Source organism: Taudactylus pleione, unplaced genomic scaffold (assembly GCF_031769625.1).
Source record: "Taudactylus pleione unplaced genomic scaffold, aTauple2 ptg000018l, whole genome shotgun sequence".
NCBI classification, from domain to species: Eukaryota; Metazoa; Chordata; class Amphibia; order Anura; family Myobatrachidae; genus Taudactylus; species Taudactylus pleione.
Window position 1 is genome coordinate 14,271,721 of NW_028284420.1, and position 25,629 is coordinate 14,297,349.

General features: G+C 42.7%; 1 protein-coding gene across 1 annotated transcript in view; it reads left to right on the plus strand.

Annotated features, from left to right (window-relative positions):
- CDH4 (cadherin 4) overlaps positions 1-25,629 on the plus strand; it is a 799,140-nt gene that overhangs the window by 40,216 nt on the left and 733,295 nt on the right. The window lies entirely within an intron of this gene.

Sequence of the window (25,629 nt, forward strand, 5' to 3'; positions counted from 1 at the left end):
GCTTTGTGCACAAGGTTCATAAATCAAAATAAGTTTGTATTAGATTAATTATTTTATGCTTGTTGCTGTTGAATGGATTAGCGAATCTGCACTGGATAATAGTTATTCCTGGCAGTTTGTATTTAGTGAATGAATGAATACAAATCAGTTTATCATGGGCGGATTAATAGCAGTATACATTGGGTAATATTGGTGAGATTGAATACAAACATTATAGAAGGAATTACTGTATTTTGTAAATAAGCTAAGTAAATTAATGGAAACTCATATTTTGTTGATGAAAAATATACCTTGAACTTGGGTAATTAAGGGATCAATATTCATTACTTGGGGGTCCATAGATTATTTCGGTTTTAGTCCATAAATGACTGAATGAACAAGTGAGTAAGCTAATAAATCAATTGTACTATGTATTTGCTTAGTAGACGTGTGTGCTGGTTCAATGAAATAACTAGAGATACCAGTTAGAGGGCAGTTAAAACAAATGATGTTAAAAAAGCTATACAATTTTTCGTGTTCCAGCTTGAATACGCACATACTCTATTTAGTCCAATTGACAGCAATATTATTTTGTAGAGATCCTTCATGGTATTAATAACCCCTTTAAAATAAGAAAGCATGGTTATATACCATACTAGCTGTAGTACCCGGCTCTGCTTGGGTGGAAGTCTCTGATCTGTCTCCCCATGGAGCTGGCTCCCTCCCTCAGTTGGCTGCACTCTGGTGATCTCTGCCACTCGGACACCAGCTCCCTTGTACTGAGCCACTCCTGCACAGGAACCACTTCTAGGCCGTAGAGGTGGTTCCTGTGCAGGAGGAGCGGCTCAGTCTAGGGACTTGTACTGGGTCGTCTTCTCGTCACTGAGGATAGTGCTGCAGCGTCCCCAGATGACAGGTAGCTACACCGATCACCGCACACAATGAGTCTCCTCAGGTGGCAGCTGCCCTCTTTACTGCGGCACTGGACTCCTCTCACTGCTCACAGAAAAAGCTTCTCTTGGGAGCATAGGGCTGAAAATAATTTAGGCTTGCTGAGAGCAGTGCAGGGGACCCCTCACCGCGGAGACCCCTATCAACTGATCGTGATGATCCTTAGCCTAAAACTTTCCTGGAAAAATTACCTACACAATGGGGAAAACCGCATCACAATCAATTCGTTGGTTACGGGGTTTATCACAATCACATAAAGAAATAGATAATCTCATTTATACTGTAAGTATTATATATACTACACCACCTACAACAGCCCCTAGAGAACATTAATGCACATACTACATAGGGATGTAGTTGCGGCTGCTGTCGGGATTCCGTTCTGCCGGGCTAGCCTTGTCGGGGTTATAATCCCATTCCACTACATATAACATCAAAACACACATACAGATACTATTTATACAAACACACTTAAGTAACAATAACCCCCCCCGATATCATAAAGGGTTCTGTGAAAGGGCGAATAGCTCTCTCTCTGATAAAAAATTATATTTTAGCCGGAGATAGGACTTTCCCCTATCTGTCAAGGAATCACTCCTGGCAATGGCAGTGCTACCATTAAAGGTTGCTGAGGTTTGTCATGATAGCTTCCCCATACGCATGGGGAAACCTATTCAACAAGGATCCTTCTTCTGCTATCACCATCTCAGGAAGGACTTGTCCCAGCTTCATAAATAGACCCTTAAATACAGTAAATAGGAAAATTATTATGTTAGAGTTAGAGTTTACATTGATCTGTTTTCATGGTGGTATGTTTTATGAGAGTGGCTTGCATGGATTGGGAACTGAGGGCCTGATTCAGACCCGCTCGCGAGCGGTAAGTGCTCGCAAGCGGGTCGATGTTGGCCCAGTGCGCATGCGCACGAGGGAGCCGGCTCCGTCGTGCACATGCGTGAGACCCGGATAGCGACGGCCAAGCCGTCGCTCCAGGTCTTGCTACAAAGGGGGCGTGCTGTCGATGGTGAGTGACAGCACGCCCCCTTTGGTGGGCGTGCCGGGAGCGTGGCTGCCCAGATGGAGGCATTCCCATGGGAACGCCTACCGTCTGGGGCTGGCCCCACTGACATCACAAGTGATGTCAGTGGGAGTGCTCTCGGCTCTGATAGAGCCGAAAGCACTCCAGGGCTTGCGGCAATGAGACCCTACCACAAGGGTCTCGTTGCAAGCCTGATGATCGCGATGGTCTTGACCATCGCGACCATCTTTTTGGCCGCTCACTATAGCTGTGAGTGGTCACACACAGCTATGCGAGTGGCCAGGAGGCAGCTCTAAAAAAAGAGAAGGACGGCCCTGATTCAGAGTGAGCGCTCTGTCAGAGCGTCCAGCTCTGAATCAGGGCCTGAGGGCCTGATTCAGAGCCAGACGCTATTTGCACTCGCTCGTTCAGAAAAAGGGGCCGGATATTTAAATAGAGCACTCGCTCTTTGCGGTCTGTTGACGCCTCTATGTCTGATTGAGCGAACGAAACATGCGCTCGCTATTTTTTTAAAAACGCCCCCTGGCCGCTCGCATCCGATGTCATCTCTGCTATTTATTAGATTAATCGAGTACATCGAAAGGCGTATGAACTGCTCGCAGTGCTTGTGGTAGGATTTTCCTACTGCAATCATGCGAGCAGTTCAGGCTAATAGACAACCAAGTGACGTGGTCGATGACGCTGCTTTGTTAATTATGCACACCCTTAAAATGCCCGTTTTGACCGTTTCAAGCACCTTCCCCTGTTACCACCCACAAATACCTCATTCTGTCACTCAAATTAGCAGGCATTCGCTATTTTGCGAGCACACAATTTCCAACCGCAATGACTGTTTCGCGCATGCGTATTACAACCCATACGCATGCGCAGTTGTGCGAACATCGCTCGGAGCGAACGAGCGGCTCTGAATCAGGCCCTGAGTTCATAATATCCTGATTTAGCTTGGATAAATGTTGGGAGGTATTCATGAATAGAATTAAAGAAAATACTACATTTACTACAAAATCGTGAAGCGATCACAGCCTAACCCTCCTCCTAGTGCCTACCCTAACCCTCCCTCAGTGCCTAACTCTAACCCCAATACTAAATGCCGGCGGTCGGGATGCTGGTGTCGGGAATCTGACTGGTGTCAGGATTTCTGCACAGGCTATCTGAGCGCTGGCATTTCGACCGCCGGGATATAAACTACATCCCGGTCAAAACATATATTGTATGTTCGAAGGGAAAAAATGTTGAATTCATCAGTTAATTATTATTCATTATGTCAACATACACTATATAAATTAAGAATTTCCACTAAATGGAATTTATTAGTGGGTGTATGCACTGGCTTCATTAATAGATGGACTAATTAGATTATGTACTGCCTGTTTGAGGGATTAAGTAATAGGATTATGCACTGGATGTATTTATGGATTAATTATTAAGATTACCAACTGAATTAATTAGTTGATTTAACTGTATTTTATACTAGATGGAGTGGTGGATGGGTTCTTCACCGGCTCAATTATCAGTCACATGGGCTGGACAAAGTAATGGATTAATTAGGAAGTGTTTGCACTGGTGGAATTAGTGGATTAATTAGTGGTAGTATACACAATGCATTAATTTTAGGAAATAATGAGATGATACACTTAGCAAATCATGCATTATTAATTAGTGTGAACTGGACAGATAGATAACCAGAGTATAGACTGGGTGAATTAATTAAAATATTAATGGTTGTCTGCACATGGTGAGTGAATACATGTCCATTTTCATTTGATGTATAGGCCTATTAATGCACTACATGAATAAGTGGTATTACCAGTAAAAGTTTGCTTATGACGAATTAATGGATTTTAGTAATGGAAGTATATATTTGATGCTTTAATGGAAGCATTCATTTGCTTGGTTGAATTTAACCTTTTCACGTCATCATCTCATTTTTAATAAATCAGCATGTCACAATTTAATTATTTTTAGTACTTTATTTATTATTACTATTATTTTCCATTTACATAACGTCAGCATTAAGATGACCATACACTGATTTTTCCAACCAATCTGCCCAAAGGTGACAGCTCTGAATGGTTATCATTCAGTGTATACAGTATATATGAACGATAATCGCCCAGTGCTGTAAAACGCCAAAAAAGATTGCGGTTGTTGGTTTTCATTTTCAAACATGTTCAATCTGTCAGACTCTTATTTTGCCAATTTCATACAGTGGGGTCTATAGGCGGGATGTACTAACGGCAAAAATGCGGTAAAACCCCCGAAAGTGCAGTTTTGGGGGGTTTTACAGCATTCCCTAAATGTACCTTCAGGTGGTGTTACCCAATAGCAGCCCGCATGCGCAGAAGGACGTCATAGGGACTTCTGGGTGTTAAACCCGGAAATTCCTCTGTCCGAAGCTATCGCAAAGGACAGCTCTTATCGGGAGAGCTGTCCTTTGCAATATTCTTGGTACATTCCACGGTAATGAACTGCGGTATGTACCAGAAGACAGGGGGATGTACCGCATTGTGGAAGCAATGCTTAGTACATCCCGCCCTAAGTACTAAGCCTTGGAGAGAGATAAAGGGGATGGAGATAAAGTACCAACCAATCATCTCCTAACTGCAATTTTTTTAAATACAGCCTGTAATGTGACAGGAGCTGATTGGTTGGTACTTTATCTCCATCTACTTTATCTCTCCCCAAGACTTAGGAGCTGATTCAGAGCTGCTCGCTAGATGTGATCGCTCGCACGATGTGTATGCAAATTGCGTAGGCAGTGCTACCGCACAACAATGCATTAGCATGCCCAGTATTTCTTAGAGAGCGATCACATAGTGTATGTACGCCCAGTATTTCTTAGAGAGCGATCACATAGTGTATGCACGCCCAGTATTTCTTAGAGAGCGATCACATAGTGTATGCATGCCCAGTATTTCTCAGAGAGCGATCACATAGTGTATGCACGCCCAGTATTTCTTAGAGAGCGATCACATAGTGTATGCACGCCCAGTATTTCTTAGAGAGCGATCACATAGTGTATGCATGCCCAGTATTTCTTAGAGAGCGATCATGTAGTGTATGCATGCCCAGTATTTCTCAGAGAGCGATCACATAGTGTATGCACGCCCAGTATTTCTTAGAGAGCGATCACATAGTGTATGCACGCCCAGTATTTCTTAGAGAGCGATCACATAGTGTATGCATGCCCAGTATTTCTTAGAGAGCGATCATGTAGTGTATGCAGACACCCACCAGTCTGTCTTAAGACGCCCACTTGTGCACGTCATGTCCAGGAAGTGTATGCAACCATCGGTACATCGTGTAACATCGGATGCTATCGCAGCGCTTGAGGTTGACCATACCCTGCCGCAAGCACTGCGAGCACTTCAGTGTAATAACAAGCCAGGTGATGTGTACTATGATGCTGTTTTATAATTATGCACGCCTCTAAAACGCCATTGAGATGCTCAGGCACGCCTGCATTTGCACCTCCACTCCCCCGTTTTTAATGGGCAGCCCCTGTTACCACCTACAAATGGCTTCCCCTGTCACTCACTCTGCTGGGCTGTCTATGCGCAGCGAGCGAACGCATTGAGAACTTTCGCTAAGGTATGCGCACTGCAATGCATACGCATGCGCACAATGTATACACACTGCATACCATCTTCAGCAGTGATACAGTAGTTTGCATCTTAGTGAGCTGGTCTGAATGAGCTCCTTAGACCCTAGTGTACTATACATCGTGCTTGAAAATTGTTTTAGCCAAAGCCATAGTGACCGTCTGAAAAAATCTACAGTGTAAGTATACAAGTTCTTTCCCAAGTGGATCTTACAGCAAGACAAAAGCCAGTTAAACTAGTAGTATCTTTGGACTATTTATAGTAATAAAAAAAAAACTGAACCACTTGGCAGAAGTAATCAAACTCTAGTACCCTAGTTTGGAATTGAACCCACTGCCCCATCATTGCTAGCAAACTTCCTTCACTAGCAGTTTCAAATATATTTTATTAACATTACCATGAGTATTTTAATTTCTAATGTTGTAAATCTGCATTCACTCGCGTGGCTGGGAGATCAAATTAGATTATTAACTGCATTATGATATGGGTAAATGAATTTGCTTCAGTAGCAGTGTGATATGGGTGAATGAATTAATAATTAGGACAGTATGCATGGTATTGATAGCATTATGAACTGGTTGAATGCTTTGATTTATGATTTACCATTTGTACTGGGTGGTCAAATTATTATATATTCATGAGAATATACACCAGTAGTAAATAAATGTTTTCATTTGAATATGAATAGGCATATACGCTTGGTAAATTCATTCACTCACTAATAGCATAATGCACTAGGCAAATTGAATTGGTTTACTGATGAGAACCTGCATTGGGCAAATTAATTTATTTATTAATGGGATCATGGACAGGTTAACGTAATAGATTTATTAATGGGACAGTGTTCTGGTTGAATTAATTAATTTAAACATGAATGCACTGAATGAATGGACTAATTGATTTTACATTTAGCTAATCATGTGAGTGAATGAATATATTATTTGTTTCCTATAAATACATGTTGAGGAATTATTAGTCTGGCAGCAGAAGGGTGAATACAGCAATCTTGATAACTAGATTTTCTGTGGCTACTGGATTTTCAGGCTTTAAAATATTTGCAAATGGATGTTGCAGGGGGTAAATATTTTTCTTTCCCAGGGGTAAAAAAAAGGCAGGCAGGGGTTCGGAACGATCGTCACAGAAGTCTGGTCAGCAATCGTAACACCACAGAGAGTCAGATAACTGTGTAAAAATGATTCAGGCCTGGGGGAATAGAGATATAGACGAGGACGCATGTTTAACTGTGCTGGGATCAAACTGCTTTACTGATAACCTTTTATTGATCCACAATGTGTCTCTGCATTATACAGCGCCCGGAGCCCCATCAAATGAGTTGGCGATGTTTTCTTAAAACGGATACTATATCACTTGAGGTTATCAAAGTTTAATATATGAGCTGAGAGCGAACAGAATTATTGTGATTTATGTAGATGGAAATTAGAAATGTGGTTCCTTGGGGTTATATTTATTTGGGGGGGAGGGAGGGTATTGGCAGTGAAGAGTTCTCTTTTATTATTTCCCACTCGTATATCTATCTATATTTTCTGGAATTTAAATAGGCAACGGGCCGCTGGTGGAACTGTGTGGGAATTGTTTAATTTATAGAGCGTCCTATGAAAGAGACGAGGGAATTCAGCATTTTAATACAGTACATTTCGTTTGCAGAAGTCTTTTACAATTGTAGAAGCTATTTCAGGATTCTAATTTGGAAAAGCTTGGGAAGGACGTAGGTAGGGAGATTTAGAATTCAGAGTTAGGTGAAGTAGTTACTGTTCTGTTTCAGTGGAGTAAGAAACCGTGTATTCAACTCAATACCGTACTTGAATAATTTGTTTCATTTTAATGTAAAGTATTCATCATAAAAAAGGAATTGCCCTCCTCCATGCCTGAGTCAGTTACATGTCCAGTAATTGCTATTGCTCCGGGGAAAGACATATAAATCCATTAAATCATTTGTTATATATTCAGAGTCATCAAGAGTAAACTTGGGCCCTGATGAAGCTGCTTCTTGGGGCCCCTCTCAGGCTGCAGTCTGTGGAGGAGTGATTGAGCCTTCCCCGCATAGGTTGTCACAGGCTATGATCTGGTGCAGATGAGCCCAGAGCTTTATCTGCCCCACCATGATCACCACTAACTGGCCCACCACACTCACCTTTTTCCTATCTCTTGTCTTGTAAAGCGAGAAAGGTGACAATCCTGCACCGGACTAGAATATTCATGAAGATATCAAAGGTATAACAACAATATGTATGGGATATGGGTGTTAGGGGTCTATTGAACATTTTGATTAATGAATTAACATTTTCACCTGCAATTGTAGAAAATAAGTTTTCGGGCCACTCATCAAAAAGGTAGGGGCAGCACAGACGGTGTAATGGTAGGTTAATTGGCTCCCAACAAAAATTAACCCTAGTGTGAGCATGTGATAGGGAACATAGATTGTAAGCTCCACTGGGACAGGGACTGATGTGAATGGCCAACTATTCACTGTAAAGTGCTGCAGCATATGTGTGCACTATATAAATAACTGGTAATAAATAATAATAATAATAATAATAATAATAATAATAATGATAAAAAGGTAATACAGGAAATAGCACAGATATCTCCTGCTTACATTTCTCTCCGGGAATGGCCCGCAGTCCCTACTCTAGGAGAGAAAGGTACTGTAAGCAGGAGATATCTGCTAACGGAGACAGGAATTCACCAAGCTCCAAAATTACAATATTTTCGGAGCTTGACTGCACGAGCATTTGCCATCTTCCGGATCGCGAAGAGGTATCCTTTCGGATCCCTCCATCCCTGTCTGGCTCCTTCTGCCGGTTGCCAGGGCTCTTGTGTGCATGCGTAACCTGTAGGACCTTGAAGTACATCTGCAGCCTTCATTTTTGACATTGTCCTCACCTATAATTGATACCACTATTTGCTAACATGGTGTGGTATATTAAAGGGGGAAAGCTTTGACAAGGAACACAAGGCCTGATTTAGTATGGATCGCAACTGAGATCGCAATAGCGATTACGCATGCAGTCTCACTGCGAATATATGCTAATTCTTGCGATTGCTATGCCATATGCAACCTAACACTCAATTTACCTTACACACATCCATAATACATAGCAAGACTGCGAACCCATCAATAACATCGAGTACAATCGCAGCCTCACGCATACTTGCACAAGGCCTGACCCAAGCTGCATATGGCATCGCAGTGGCTAATTTATGCACGGCCCTGCAACGGCATTGAAACGCACTGGCACACCTGCATTACACCGACCATCCCCCCATCCCAAATGGTATCCACTCTGCAATGGGTCTGTTGCAGTCCCCATAGCAGTGAAGTTTTCTCACACGCGCACTGCGATGTATGCGCAGAATGCAACAATCGGCCAATTACGTGCGTAATTGCAGTTGCGATCGCTGCTGAATCAGGCCCACAGGAATCAGTGCAGAACAGAAATCAGTGGAAAACAGAAATCAGTTCAGAACAGAAATCATTGCCGAGCAGAAATCTCTGCAGACCAACATTAGAGGCCATGGCATATGAAAATGTGCTTGGAGGAAATAAGTAAAGCTGGGTACACATTTAACAATGTGTACCCATGCCGATCTATCGCGTGGCTGGTCCCTGCGGTGGTTCCTGCATCGGAAAGTGCATACACAACCGGACGATATTGCAAGCAGCTCCGTTGCAGGTAATGAAGGACGGAATGAGGTATCATTCCGTCGTTCAATACCTCGTTCTGATGTGTGCCCAGGATCCGATATGTCGGCCCTAGGGGCACATCGCTCAGTGTGTCAGTGTTTCTCAGCTTAAGTCTGGTTACATGGCTCACCATTCTGAATAGTTATTCTTTATCAATAGAAAAGATAGCTACTGGAGACTGCAGAATATCTCTGTTCAGCAAGCAGCTGGTATTACAAAGACAGACATGTCACACAGAATAGTTTTAAGTGGCACATCGAAGGTAACATTTACCTGCTAGAACCAACCTGTAAGTTCCTGACTTAAATTTAGGCCTCAGTATTTTATAACTAAAACAGCAGATTGTTTATTTATTCAGTTACAGATCGCAAACAATACAATAAGCCAATAAGCCTAAACCGACGATTTACCTATAACCAGTGTATTGGTCTTCCTGCTCTGCCATCATCTCTTTGATCCTAACACTTTTGCACTCCCCCCCCCCTTATTATAGGTGTGTGGCTTGAAATGTGTTTGCATACTTTCTATAATTATGTTATCTTTATTTGATAAGGACTGCCATCATCTTGCACTAGATTGAATTATAATTCATGCCTTTGTGTAAAAATCGGCTCATATAGATTTGTGACTTCATAGCGTCACATCGGGGGCCTCTTGCCGATTTGTACATTATAATCACTGTCTGTGTAATGAAGTCAGACAACTGAGGCTTCTTTGGACATAAGCTATGACTGTTTTTTCTGTGAGAAATGCTGCTAATGTTTAAGAAACTCATTTACATTCAGACTAATGAGCTGTAAAGTAATTTTTTTCCTATAATATACATACAATGTGCTTAGGGGGAAGAAGCTATCTTCAGCAGCATGAGAAGAAATATTCAACTTAATAATAATATTCCACTTGCCCCACCTAATTGAAGAATTCTTCAATCCTCCTCAGAGTGTTAAAATATATCATAGATGTCATAAGTACTAAGATGTCCTAAGATTAACAACTTTATTTACCATATAAGTGAACTGTCTACACACATCATGTGGGGTCTTTCATCCCTTTGTGCTGTCTGTGGCTATTGTCCCTGCCAGTGCCAGATTAAGGTCCACATGGGCTTGGATGTGAAATTTAGGCCGCTGCAGGGGGTGTATGCCGCTGCAGGGGGTGTGACAAGGGCTGTGGTGAACCCCATGCAAACGAACATGGGGGGGCATACATACTACACACAGATCGTCCATAACTCATAATTCATGGGTTCTGTGCTGTGAGGGGCATGTTTTCGGAATGCCAGGTGATCAGGATGTCAGTGGTCAGATTACTGGCAGTCGGATTCCCTACCGCTGACATCCTAACATTGAGTATTAGGGTTAGGTTTAGGGTTAGGCACTAGGGGGAGGGTTAGGGTCTGGCTGTGTGGGTGGAGAGTTAGGATTAGGCTGTGGGAGGGAAGGGTTAGGGTAAGGCTGTGGGAAAGGTGGGTTAGGGGGATGGTTAGGGTTGACTGTCAGGATGCCACTATCGGTATTCTGACTGCCGGCATCCCGTACCCAACCGCTGTGAGGAAGTAATGGTAACAACTACGCCAACTGAGGGGGATACATTACTATGTATTTTAGTCTTATATATAATCATGGTAATCCATTGTATATATCTTGTTACCCGTTATCAAGACAGTTCTGAAAAGCATAAAGTAATAAAAGTAAATGTATAGCGAAAATTTATATTCTGAGTATAGGGCCTGATTCAGAGATTTACAGAACTCCGATGTTCACGTCTGTCTCTGACTACTGAAGATCTGTACATGTGCAAGAGCCGCACTGAGCATGTGCAGATCAGATCCTGCGATGTCTCTGTCAGTGCCCCAAAAGTCGCAGCATTATTGACATATAATATAGAGGGCAATACAGTGATTGTGAAAGGATTTATATAGGAACTGCGCTTAACCAATTAGTGAATATTTAAATCATCGAATACACAGACAATTTAAATAACAATTGACATAATTAAAATATACACATATAATATTGCATGGATTCCAGCAAAACAAATAAAGAATAATACACAATTAAAAGAGAGTAAATATTTTGCAATGACAGCAAAAATAAAATGTAGCCTTTAAATATCCAAATCTCTGCTGAAAAAACACTACTCTTATTCCAATTTAAAATGATGTAAAAGTCTGCTAATGAATTGTAGCAATGTCCGTGTTAAAAGTATGAAAAAGAGATACAGTTTCTCACTCTGATGTCTGCACAGTAATTCCGGTGTATTCCTTTGGTAGCCCAATAGAATTGGGACATGCAGACAAGGCAGTTTATCCGGATGGTAGTGTCCGTTATATGTCACGGGACCCTTGACTTCCAATAGCTCACGCTGTGTCCGCACAGTTTCCTGGTGCGTCCTAGTCACATCGCATTGCGACTTAGATGCATTTTTTGCAAAAAAAGATGCTTGGCACTACCAGAGTCTCACAAGACCAGGGGAGTCAAAAGAGGCTGTTTGCCGCAACTGCAGCAAAGACGAGTGAGGACACATCTGGTAAAACACCAAGGGGCCTATTCATCAACACTAAAATAATGATTTTAAGGACATTTTCCTTAATTACCATTTTTTTTGTATTCATTAACACACTTAACACTGATATCTCCTGGTAAAGTCCGTCTGCGTTAATTTCCACACTCCCCATACATTAGTATGGGAATGTAGAAATTAGGCTATTCATCAAATTCTGAAAATTATGTATTTTTGGAATTTGATGGTGTTACTATACACCACTCTCAGGTGGAGTATAGCGGGATATACTTACCTACTTTCAGCGTAAGCAGGTCCTCCTCGGCTCCATCCGTCGCTCCCTGGTCCCTCCTCTGGCTCTGGCTGCTGCTCTGACACAGACAGTAAAGTTTAAAAAAAGCAAAAAAACAATAAAGTTTAAAAAAAAAAATACACAATAAAGTTAAAAAAAATAAATAAATCTTCAGACGGGAGGTCTGGGGTCTACGGCTGCAGCCTGTGTACCAGGCGGCCAGGTAGGTGGGCGAGGGGATTGGAGGGGGGGTTGGCGTGGTGGACGTACACAGAATTACCGCAGCTATAATCAGTGCTGCGCATGCGCCTCTATTGTGAACATAACTGCACATGCGCAGCACCGATTAAAGCTGCGGTAAGTTAGAGAAGGTAGGGAAAAGTATCTATTTTCTGAAAGGCTGTCATCGCAAAAATGACAGCTTTTCGGAATAGATAATTATGGAGAGGAGGAATGATGAATTCCTCTGGTAATTAGGTAGAACTCCATGCGAGTTCTAAACCTAATTACCTCCATCATTGTTTTTAGTTATGATGAATAGGCCCCCAAGCATCCAAGTTACCACCATACACTACAAAGAACATTGCAATGAGTTCCATATAATACAGAGAGCTTTGAGTGACCACCATATAGTACAGAAAACATTACAATGACTACCATAAAATACAGAGTGCTATATAATACAAAGCATCTGTGCCCGCCATATAATACACTAAGCATCCAAACAACCGCCATATACTACCAAGAACATTGCAATGAGTGCCATATAATATAGAGAACTCCATGGACCACCACAAAATACAGAGGACATCACAGCCACACACTATGGCCCCTGAAATGTGATAAATCAGATAGCAAGCTGCTGGCAGATCTATATATTACAGCACAGGTCTGTGCCCGCCTAACTCTTTTATCCTTCACTCCTGTCTCCCCCAATACTGTGTGCACCGCAGCCAGTGTGTCAACACAAACACACTAAGCCTGCGGCTGTGCTGTAGTAAAGCAGAGCTGAGGCAGGAGGTCGACACAGCTGCGGTCTGCGGCCTGCGACACCTCTGAAGGGTGATGTTTATTGATCATTATCACCCTTCATTGATCCAGCCATATACATATATTCATACACACACATATATATTTATACATACATATATATATACATACATACATATACACACACAAATACATCTATACATACACATAGATAAATACACACATACATAGCTGCCAGACATTACACTTACCTGTGTGAAGGTACTTTGGTTATGCATGTTGCCTTTTCCTCATGGCCGGTGACGGTCGCCTTCCCTCCTGTGCGAGGCAGCTTAGTCTCTGCGTTCCACCCGCAGGGCTGGCTTTTCTCATAATTTCTGTGCCCCGCTGTCAACTCAGTTGCTGAGGGAGGCCGGCGGGGAATAAATGGGCAAGCTTCACATGACCCTGATTCCGGAGTTTCTGGTGACCCAGGGAACACAACTACGGATGGTCAAGGGTTGCTTTAACATTTCATAGGGGCGGAGTTCGGGCTGCATGGGGGCGGTGCATCGGGCAGCTTAGGGGCAGGGTTTCAGACTCCAGGGACGGAGCTTCAGGCAGTCCAGGGGCAGAGCGAAGGTCGACGAAGGGAGGGGGGCGGGTGAATGGTCGGGGCTTCAGATCCTTCAAGTGCAGTGCAGACAGTCTTGACAGGTATTTTTTTTTTCCTGTGAACATTGTCTGCAGTGCAGGGCATCTCCACTTCTAAAAACCTGCACTTTAGGAAATATACCCCCAGGTGTTAAAGGTCTGACCTAGCGAGTAAAAACTTGTCATCTTTTTGCCATCTTTTGCAAATGCAAAAGACGGCATCGTCTGGTTGTGGCACTCCTTGTAGAACAGATGCACAGGAAGCCGGAAGCATGATGTGCTGTGAGAGAAAGCAGGAAGAGAACAGCCTTTTCATGCTATTCTCCACTGCAGGCAGACATACAAATGTGTCCTCATACACCAAGCCTCAATACACCATACGGCACGAGAAGCCCAGCGCGAGTGAGTGAGCCACTCCAAGCAGTGTAATATAGCAACTTTTTCTTTAAGTTTGTGTCTTATTCATACCACAGACGCAGCAAAACACTACTCAATCTAAACCAGAGATGCCGGGAGGCGACTGTAACCGCACAGGAATTTGTTTTAATTATGTACAATGTCACAGATGAAGCAGAACAGAACTTGGTGTGAATAAAAACTGCGGCCCCTGCATTGTAGCATTTCGTATACAGATTCAGATTTATTCGCACACAGATCTACAAGTGTCACATATCAGATTATTCAGTGCAGTCTCGTTAAGCGCTTTTGTCGCATCAGATTGCAACTAAGAGGCACATTCTAGCGACAAATATACAAAAGAGACGCTCAGCGCAAGCAGAGTCGCATGGAACCTGGCCCCCCAAGAAGGCTGTTTGGCACAACTGCGGCAATAGAATATGGGACACATCTGTAACTCCATCTTCAGGTGGTGTTATGTTTTTTACAATAGTTATGTGTAAGTGCTCTGACCCCATTGTAAGTTATGGGCTGGCACTTCCATTTTGCGTGAAGCAAAACAGCGGAAATCTTCACTGTTTCTGTTTTCTATAAATGTAAGAACCTTTTTCTCATGCTCAGTACACACCATTGGCCGATCTATGTACGCTGTTGCACTTGCAATCTTTGATGAATCAGGTCCTTAGTACCTTTCTGATCTGGTTTACCCTTCCTATTTCTCTGTTGTGTGTGAATTTACTGTATTGGTTCAGCTCATTCAAATGAAGACCACAAGCAACAAGAATGTGGAATAATACCAGGAGGATTCCCTTATAATAGGCTTTTCTTTAGGAAGTCACGGCGCCATGTCTGTAGTCACAGCATAATAAAAAAATAAGAGTGGTTTAAAAAAAACAAAAAACATTTGGTTTAAACCAAGGTGGTTTAAGTCAGCCAACTCTGAGCATTTGATACATATAATACGTAATGTTATACTATATATGTTTACTTAACTCTGAAAATAATATGAAATTTATGAGGAGCAGGACAAAAACCGTATTCATTTTAAAAATATCAGTAGTAAAAAACAAACAGTTATGTAGTAGTAGTAGTAGTAGTAGTAGTAGTAGTAGTAGTAGTAGTAGTAGTAGTAGTAGTAGTAATAATTTTATTTATATAGCACTTTTTGCCAATAGCAAAATGTTGTTCCATATGATTGGTTGAAATTGAATTCAAAGTGCATTAAGCATACATGTAACTTGTCCAATGGGAATAAAGTGCCACATTCAGTTTGTACAATATAGCCCAATATAAGAGAATGTAAACTTAATATAAACAAAATTATAAATAATAAGACTTAGGGGCATATTTATTGCCAGGTTTTAGACCTGTTAATTATAATTTCTTATCGCTGCTTATTACGGCAATTAAAAATTAAGTCACACCCAAATGTATTGAAAAACATGCAAGGATAGGGGCTCCGATAGGAGCCTGTCCCTGCAATGTGTTAGAAGTACAGTGATGGCTTATGCAATCTATTCACTTCTCCTTTGGGACCCCGCCACACTACTGCACATGCGCGGTGTGCAGACCACACATGTGCGAGAACGCATTGCTGGGAAGGGATAGGATCCCTTTCCTGGTAACTGCTGTGAAGTGTATCCTGTAGACTTAAATGGCTAACAACATCTGAAGATGGCATTAGCTACTGGGGCCAAGCTCTAGAAAGATTTACATTTGCCAGTTAAGCAGTCCCCATAGAAATTTTTGGGGGCTACCTTTGCGGAAATCTCTAATATCTACTGTGGTACCCCTTACATACATCAGGGTGGTACCTAATATTTGCAGGTACCCATCAAAAATGGGGAAATATTTGTCAATAAATAAGCCCTTTAGTGCCCGCAGTTGCAAAAAAAATCATTACCGGGTATATCATTTCCTACACCATTCACAACTAATTTTAGTATAAGTGGATATAAATTTCTAAGCAATTTACTACATATTCAAATATATTCATATATTTAAATTATATCTATCAATATTGTTTTTTAATGCTACTGCCGTTGATAACTTTATTAATATGTAGAGTAGGGGTCTTCAACCCGTGGTCTGCGAGCCACGTGTGGCCGGTGGAGCTGCTCCCCGTGGCCCTCAGACCAGGAAGTAGCTGATAGTTCCATGTTGTCAGCTGTTACCACGCACCTCCAGCTGTTGGCATCACACTGCAGCGTAGCTCTGTCCTTTCAGCCGCTGGGACCACACAGCACAGCGCGGCTTTACTTTCCCTGGCTGCTATGCTATGCCACTGCACCATTGAGTGTCACTGGACACGGGGTGGACTGGTCACTATTGCTTGCTGCTGACCGGGACGCCGACAGACAGCACCCCTTAACCAGATAACACGTGGTATATGTGCAGATGGCGGTGGATGCTGGCACTGAAGGGGTTGGGGGGCAGAGATTGGTGGCGGGGACGCTGGCACTGAAGGGGTTGGGGGGCAGAGATTGGTGGCGGGGTTGCTGGCGCTGAAGGGGTTAACGAACCTAAAGTCTTTGCTGCCAGAAAGTGACAGGATGTAAAAGAGGTAAACAGACCATGTTTCGTTCATTTATATAATTACATTATCTTTTGAAGTCTTCAATATGGCCTTATCGGCAAGCATGTTGAACGTGACGTTATTGTCAGGTTGTACAACATATTTGTTTGATGATAGATGTCTAAACGACCAGCGAGAGCGCGCATCGCTGGTCGTTTAAGACATTTGTTTAAACAATCTGCAAACGATTGAACGATAACGATATCGTTATCGTTCAATCGCTCAATTTAATCGTCTAGTGGATGTGTGCTTTTAGAATCCTCTAAATTTAAAAGTCTATGGGGTTTATTTACTAAGCTTTCTAAAGTGAACAGAGGTACGGTACCAGCCAATCAGCTCCTAACTGTCATTTTTCAAGCTTCAAGCCTGTGACATAGCAGTTAGGAGCTAATTGGCTGCTACCTTACCTTAGTTCCCTTTATCTCCTAACAAAGCTTAATAAATAGACCCCTAAATACCGCAGTATAGCTTAGTGGCCCTCGGGCTTTGTTGAATTTTTTTATGTGGTCCACACTGTCTTAAAGGTTGAAGACCCCTGATGTAGAGCAACATAAAAATAAGTCCTTTACTCAGTAATACCTATTCTCTTAGCAGAAGGCTTTTTATCATGCCCTGAGTTCAAACATTAAACTATCTTTATTAGTTTGGCCGCTACTCATTGGCCAATGCTGTGTACTTGCCTCCAAGCTAAACTTTGCCAGCCAGCCCCTGTAGCTAGCAAGTAGTAACATAAAGGAAACACCAGAGTTTCTTTAATAACATAGCATTTAGGTGTAAAATGTGCACAGCAACCAATACAACACTTGGTTTTATCACCTATAATGCACAAAACAATGTAAGGGATAATTGGTTCCTGCTGGAAGTTGACATTTAGCTGCATATACAGTAGTGCACCTACTGTACAGTATAAGCAGTGCTCAAAGAGAAAATGTAGAAATGGTATGAAAAATGTAAGTGAATGGAATTTGATAGTTTTACAGTCAAAACCGTAGGAGAAGTGGTGTTAGTGAAGGGGAGTTGTATCAAACTTTCGACAGAGAGGTGGCAACCAATCACCTTTTAGCTATCATTAATTAGCACAGTATACGCAATGACAGTTAGAAGCTGATTGGTTGCTAATCTATGGACAACTTCTCCACTTTATCTCTCGATACATCTTCCCTTAATGAGCAATGCTGACATAAAGATGGTGCTTATGAAAATGTTCAATGGAAATCAATAGCAACCAGAAAACCTTTTATCTGGTGCAGTTTAAATAATGAAAGCAACCAGCTGATTGGTTGTTATTTTTTTTTGTAGGCTACTGTCTTTATAAATGTCTCACAATGTGCCACCTCAGTATCTCTACCTGTGAAGTTCTTGTATCACTGGACATGATGATATATTGCTAACACCTTAAGCTGCATACACACGGTACAATCTCCCTCATATTAATTATATTTTTAATTTTCCACTTCCATACCAACAGTATGTTATCTATCAGTAAGTTGAACACCATCTACCATTATAGCTCCTGACAAATGTGTGCCAATAATGACTTTTAGTTGTAGCATATAAAGGTACTGGGCAACTCAGTTTGTCAAGTATTTTCTTACGTTTTATGGGAAATTAATTTCTTAACTGGACCTGTCACCTGCCCACAGTGAAAGCAGCAATTTGTGGGCTACACTAATATTCATTAGAATGTAGTCAGTTTACTCTGAGCCAGTACCTTTTGAAAGTTAGTCAGGCCTCATGAATATTAGGCAGTGCTTCAGTGATGCCACTTTTTTCTAGCAAATTAGGCTGTATACCAGCTTAGCCTGCCAAATCCATGCATCCGCTGTGTTTAGATCACAGATCGTCTTTAAGGGATATTTCTATTTCAAGGTATTAAAAATTAAGCAAAACTGTGCCCATGAAATGGGGATTTCAGCCTTTCTTTGATAATCGCCGAAATTCTGCCTGCCCGCTCTGGATCGCCAATTTGGTGGATGTGGCACAGCTAAGTTGGTGTCATGCTACGATTACCAGCATTGTGAAGCAGTGAAGCAACAATGACTGAGGCCATCAGGACTGCCTTTCACTTGGAAAGTGTGCAGTTACGGGTGGGTGGCAGACAGCCTTCGGGAGACTTGCCCACTCTTCTGGGCATCTAGGAAAGCCACCTCAGGGACACCTGAAGAAACCATGCCACCATAATGAAGGAAAGTGAAAGCAAGGGTGTTAAGTCCTAAGAGGAAATTTACTTATTTATTGATTGGGGTGGGCGGCAATTAATAATTATCTTATAGGGCACAATTATTTTAATAATATGGGAACAAATTTATATTATAATTATTATATTAAGACATCAATATGATCTAACATTAATACAGGAGTAAAATATTATTTAATAGATAAATTATGGACAATAATAATATCATTATGACAGACCCAAAATTTAATAATTATGTTGCCTCTTAAATAAATGTTAATGTTTCCCTCTTAATGTAAATGGTGCCCACATCATTATTAAGAAGTGTTGCCTCTGTCATGAATAAATTATTATTGCCCCCCTGATTTAATTATTAAATAATATTGCCCGTTTTAAATAAGGCTAAAATCGCATATTAGTTTGTTCCCTCTCTAATATATTCATAAAAACATTTTGCCCTCATAAGATAAATATTATTTGTTTTGGGTCACTTAGGGCATGATTCAAAAAAAAATCCCATCGCCACTGCGCCCTATTGTTGCTTAAAATGTCGTTTGGAAATAAGACGCCAGAACCAATACCACTGCACACAAGAATGCAGTCGCTCACTGTGACATACCCCTGAAATGGTTGCGACACGCCTGCATTTTACTCCCCTCTCCCGTCACCTCCTACAAACACTCAATACCTGTCAATCATTCTACGTCCTAATCCACACTACGACCGCTGTCTTAAATCCTTCATGGCACATGTGTAGTGCAACTCAGGTGCATGCACTATAGAAGAAACATCAGCCAACCCAACTGCATGGCCGGCGGTTCGATTCCCGGCAGTGCCTGGCCGACAGATGCAGAGTTCCCGGCAGCGGAAGCACGACAGTGTTGGAAATCCCAATCGTCCTAAGGTAAGTATCTACTAACCTAACCTAACCCCCTAACCCTAACCCACCTTAGGGGTGCCTAACCCTAACCTCCCCCCCAAGTGCCTAACCCTAATCCCCCCTCTAAGTGCCTAACCCTAACCCCCCCTTCCCTGCTGCCTAAACCTAAGTCCCCCGGGGGGGGTGCCTAACCCTAAGTACCCCTTGGGGGTGCCTAACCCTAACCCTCCCTCCCCCTAGCCTAACCCTCCCGGGGGGTGCCTAACCCTAAGTCCCCCCTGGGTGCCCTAAACCTAACCCTCCCCTCCCCCCCGCAGCTGTCCGCTCGCGGCGCCCAGCATCTCTTCAATCGGGATGCCGGGCGCCTGTCTCCCGGCGTCGGGGAAATGTCAGGCGTCTACATCTAGACGCCCGGGATTTCATCCCTCGCCGGGATATGACATTAGGGAAGCCGGCTGCCGGTATTAAGGCAGCCGGCTTCCCGATTGTATACCCTAAATAGATATGTGATAGAGCTTAGTCTTTTTAAAAGAGGCATTTCTGAAAGTGGAAATGTCCTTAATTTGGGAAATCAATCCGTGGAACCACTTTATTTTTTATATACTGATGTGCCCAGCTATAACATGGCATCACAGCGCTATCTCTCACGCCACGCATGGCGCGCCACACACCACGCCATGAGTCGCGCCACAAAGAAAGTTTATTAGTGAAAAAAGTCATTACGTGTAATACAACATTTTGCCCACCAGATGTCACTTTTCCTAAACTACATGGCGCATGCGTCTGATTTCATTAAGTGTAATACAACATTTTGCCCACCAGGTGTCACTTTTCCTAAACTACATAGCGCATGCGTGTGATTTCATTACGTGTAATACAACATTTTGCCCACCAAGTGTCACTTTCCAATGTACCGTACGGTATGTTCTGTATCACCGGCCTGCAGAGGCCTGTCTCACATTCTAGACAGTAGATTCACTAACAGATTCTGCAGTTATGAAATCACTATTCTGTGGTGCTAAATTGTACGGCACCGTCAGTTTGCAGATGCAGAGCCCTGTCAGCCACCATAGCCACAGTATGAAATCACTATTCAGTGAAATACAGTACAGTACAGAGCCCTCTCTGGGCACTACAGATCCCATTGTAAACCCTCCACTGGGCATGCACATGAAATCCGATTGACGAAAGCGCAGACATTGACGAAAGTTTTGCACTATTGAAACACACAATCTGTTTGTAATGTCTTACTTTTAAGCAGCCTTTTAAACAACAACTCTATAGCCTTTTAAACAAGTTTCACTATAGTGTCCAGAGCAGACAGTGACAAAAAAAATATATACAGTACGGTATATTCTTTTCCAGGGATCGAACCCCGGACCATAATTCTACCAAAGTGATCACCTAACCACTAGCCCACACGACAGCTACAGTGAACCACAGAGAGTGGCCTCATCCTTGTGCACTCCTCCCGCTGCTGTTTTTTAATTTAAAAAAAAAAAAAATTGTCATACTGTAATACATCCCATATCAGTGAAAGCTGTGGGTGCATCTCATTATTCTACAGTATCGGTTATACCGTGACAACAACTCCGGCAACTTCTCTACTATTCAGTTACTGCACCGTACCGTATGTACAATACAATATGTGCAGTGATTTGCATCCTGTTATAAGATGTTACGTACAGTACGGTACAGTACTACAGTATATACTGTATATTTATATTATGCGACATTAAAAATACAGTATGGTTTGTGCGTTCATGCAAATGCTGTGAATATGATAGACATTCAGTACAGTGGAGCACTCGCCACCCAGCGGTTAAGCACTATATTACATGCAATTACAAAAGTGGAGCACTCGCCACCCAGCGGTTAAGCACTGTATTACATGGCGTAGCATATCCTTCATTGAAGAATACCACGGTATTCCACAAGTCCATGGCACGACTCAGAGGCCTGCACGCCACGCCACAAGTCCATGGCGCGACTCACGCCACGCCATGAGCAACAAAATAGCTGGGCAGATCTGTACTTTGGGCCATATCCAATTAGCCTTGGTAAATTACCGCAGCTAATTAGCTTGCCCTGGGCTATCCAATTAGCCCCGTAGTCGGCATGATGACGACACTTATCCACGATAAGTGCCGTTTTTTCGCCCCCAAAAAAGCGAGAACACATAGGGCTACCAGCTTATCGCGGCTCCTATGTGTTAACGGGCGAACTATCCTATTATTTCGCCCGAATTAATAGAATACGGATTACAAAAATATCTGCGAAAATCAGGGATTATCAGCTAAAAATCCCCTTTTTTCGATGATCGCGGGGATCAATTAGCGCCCGAACAGTGTTCGGGGCATATTGGATATGGCCCTTTATATCTTTCATTTCATAAAATGTCTCCATTATTTTGGTATAGTTCTGTAAATCCCTGGTATACATGATCCAGTTCATTGACTTTATAGAGTCTTATTCCACATTGTTTATTCACAGTGGTTACATGCTGGCTGTTTAATGTGTTCCACCTTAGGCAAGAAGGCATGCGCTGCATGGGCTTACAATGTCTGTCATGTAGATCAATAATTCCACAGCTATCTTGGTTCACCATATAGATTATATGCTTTCCAGGTAAGCACTTGAAGTCTGTCCGGAGTTTACAAAACATAGTAAAATATATAAAAGAAAAAGAAAAAGAAATTGCAGGTGGAAAGGAGAACTATCAATATGCATTCATGGGGGTTTTCTGCTCACAGTGCTGTCCCTATGCATGTCATTAGGTCGCAATGGGTTTTCTACTTTTTATGGTACATATAGCTGACTGAATGAGCCCATCTTGGAGCCTGGAGGAAAACTACACAGTGAGCTCGCTCACATTTCATCACAGCAGAAAGTGCATTTCCGTCCATTCTCGGAGAATTAATGGTTTTGCAATTGCAGCCTCTGCAGTAAGGACGATGCTGTTTTCTCACTGTTCTTTCCAGATACGGAAATGAAAGGATTACTTCACGGGATTGTAATCCAAATGTCAATGCCACAGCTCATTAGAGGATCCAGAGACGGCTCAACATAGAAAACACAGCATTAGGGAACACCCTTCCGCTATTTTCTTCTTGTGACACCCTATACGTTGCTGAAAAAATTATTAAACTAAAAAATGTTGGATTCCTTATATGTAGAACAGTAGCTACTAGAAAATATTTAAATAAACATGGAATGGTTATATTTATCAAGATGACAAAAGCCTTTTCTAAAAAAAATTTCACCAGAGAAAGAACTTTTCTCAACTTTTCACAATTTATTATCATGTTAACAATAAAGACATCAGAAATGTAACAAGCACTGAAAAGCTTTTTGTCGCTGGGGAACACTATCTTGAGATGGCGTTAGTCTATGCCTCGGGGACATGCAAAACTGCATAGGCTTTACTTCACCCCATCGAGTTAAGTCATTTTCCTGTGACCCTTTGGAGTCCAGATTGGTAAATTATGGAATTGAAATCTGTATTGGGAATCGGTATGAAATACCGCCGGCAGTTCGATTCCCTGCATCGGCAGGCCGACAGATGCAGAGTTCCCGGCAGCGGAAGCCCGACAGAGCTGGAAATCCTGATCGTCCCTAAGGTAAGTATAAACTAGCCTAACCCCCTAACCCTAACCCTCCATAGCGGTGCCTAACCCTAACCTCCCCCCCCAAGTGCCTAACCCTAATCCCCCCTCTAAGTGCCTAACCATAACCCCCCCTTCCCCACTGCCTAAACCTAAGTTCCCCCGGGGGTGCCTAACCCTAACCTTGCCTCCCCCTAGCCTAACCCTAACCCTCCCTGGGGGGGTGTCTAACCCTAAGTCCCCCCTGGGTGCTCTAAACCTAACCCTCCCCCCCCGCGGCTGTCCACTCGCGGCGCCTGGCATCCCTTTGATCGGGATGCCGGGCGCCTGTCTCCCGGCGTCGGAGAAATGTCAGGCGTCTACATCTAGACGCCCGGCATTTCACTCTCGCCGGGATATGACAGTCGGGAAGCTGGCTGTCGGTATTAAGGCAGCCAGTTTCCCGATTGCATCCCCTGTATTGCAGTGCAAAGCTTGATTTCAAATTGAAAATATATGAGCTAAGACTGTGGTTATGGGGTAAGTATTTTTTTCTAAGAACATTACACTTCCAGGTCGTATGTGTATTGAGGGCACTGCCTAACTTTATAATAAATACTGGTATTTTGACCCAACTTATGCCGCGATGGTAGCCAGTGTTGCAGGAGCCACCCCTCACACACACACGGACACACACACACACGGACACGCGCACACACGGACGAACACACACACATTCTCTCTTTCTTCCCCCATTCTCTTTTTTTCCAAACCCTTGAGTTCTCCTTGTCTCTTCCACTTTCTTTTTGTCTCTTACCCCACCTTTGTCTCTTTCCCTCTCCCCATTCTGTCTCTCTGCCTCTCCCCCACCCATCCTGTTCTCTCTCTTCCACCACCCCCTCTCTAACTGCCTCTCTTACCCCACCCCATTCCCTCTTCCTATTCCCCCTCTTGTTTTTTTGATTTGTCTTTTCCCCCCTTTGCATATCTGGTCCACTTTTCTCTCATCTTTCTGTGGGCCTGATTCAGACCTGCTCGCAAGCATGTCGATGGTGTACCAGTGCGCATGCGCGAGACCCGGATAGCGACGGGCAAACCATCGCTCCGAGTCTCGTACCAAAGGGGGCATGCTGTCGATGTTGAGTGACAGCATGCCCCCTTTGACCAGTGGGGCCGGTCCTTTGGTGGGACCGGCCCCACTGACATCACATGTGATGTCAGTGGGAGTGCTTTCGGCTCTGTTAGAGCCAAAAGCACTCTTGGGCTTGCGGCAACGAGACCCTACCACAAGGGTCTCGTCGCAAGCCCAATGGTCGCAATGGTCTTGACCATCGCGACCATCATCATGGCCGCTCGCTATAGCTGTGGATGGTCACCCACAGCGATGCGAGCGGCCAGGAGGCCGTTCAGAAAAATAGTTTTTACATATTTTAGGTTATATTTATGTAACAACACAATGGTATTCTTATTATATGAGGTGCTCCAACGCTCTGGACAAGATCTCCAGCCACCAGGAGTGATTGTACTGAGGAGCTTTTCTGTTGATTGCATTACCCAAGCTCATCCATTTCTAATTTTTGTGTTACCATCAACCACATTTCCTGACATTTCTGTTATATTTAAGGATTAAAAACTACATTTTCAAATAACAGTAAGATAATTAAAAGGGAAACATTAACAAATTAAAAACGTACTTTAAGCTGCAAATCTGATGCACAGACTTCAACTGTGTTCAGATCGAAAAAGGTTAAGAATCCTGATCATAGATATTCTAAAAATAAACTTAGGAACATTTTTTTCTAATGCAGATTCAATGCATATGAAGTCAAGGGTCTATCCATGGATCATTTAAGTTGTACGTCTTGGATTTTTTATTTAAAAGGTTAGAGTTGAGGTTTGAGGAGTATCAAACGAGAACAAAGCTTCAGAGACAGGGAATGATGAGAGGAAAAGGTTTGATGTGTCGAAGTTGAGATAAAAGGTGCAGATACCTAGAATCCTTGAGCAGAGCCTCAGAGATGAGCTACAGTTGTATATAGTAGGCAGGGAACTGGCTTTGTGCATGTGGGTGTGTGCCTGTCTTTGCATGCACAGTATGAGAACCAAATGTGTGTGTGTGTGTATATATATATAAAGAATTTGAGAAATACAGCACTCACATCCCTTAGTAAAGTCATTCAGCAGGGTGCTCCACTAGGGAGAAAGACCAAACAGGTACTCCAATAAATATCCAAAGAGGCTAAAAAAATAGCCAAATGAGGGCACTCACCGCACTAAAGAATAATGATTCAATCGGATTTATTCAAATAATGATATTCCACCATCAA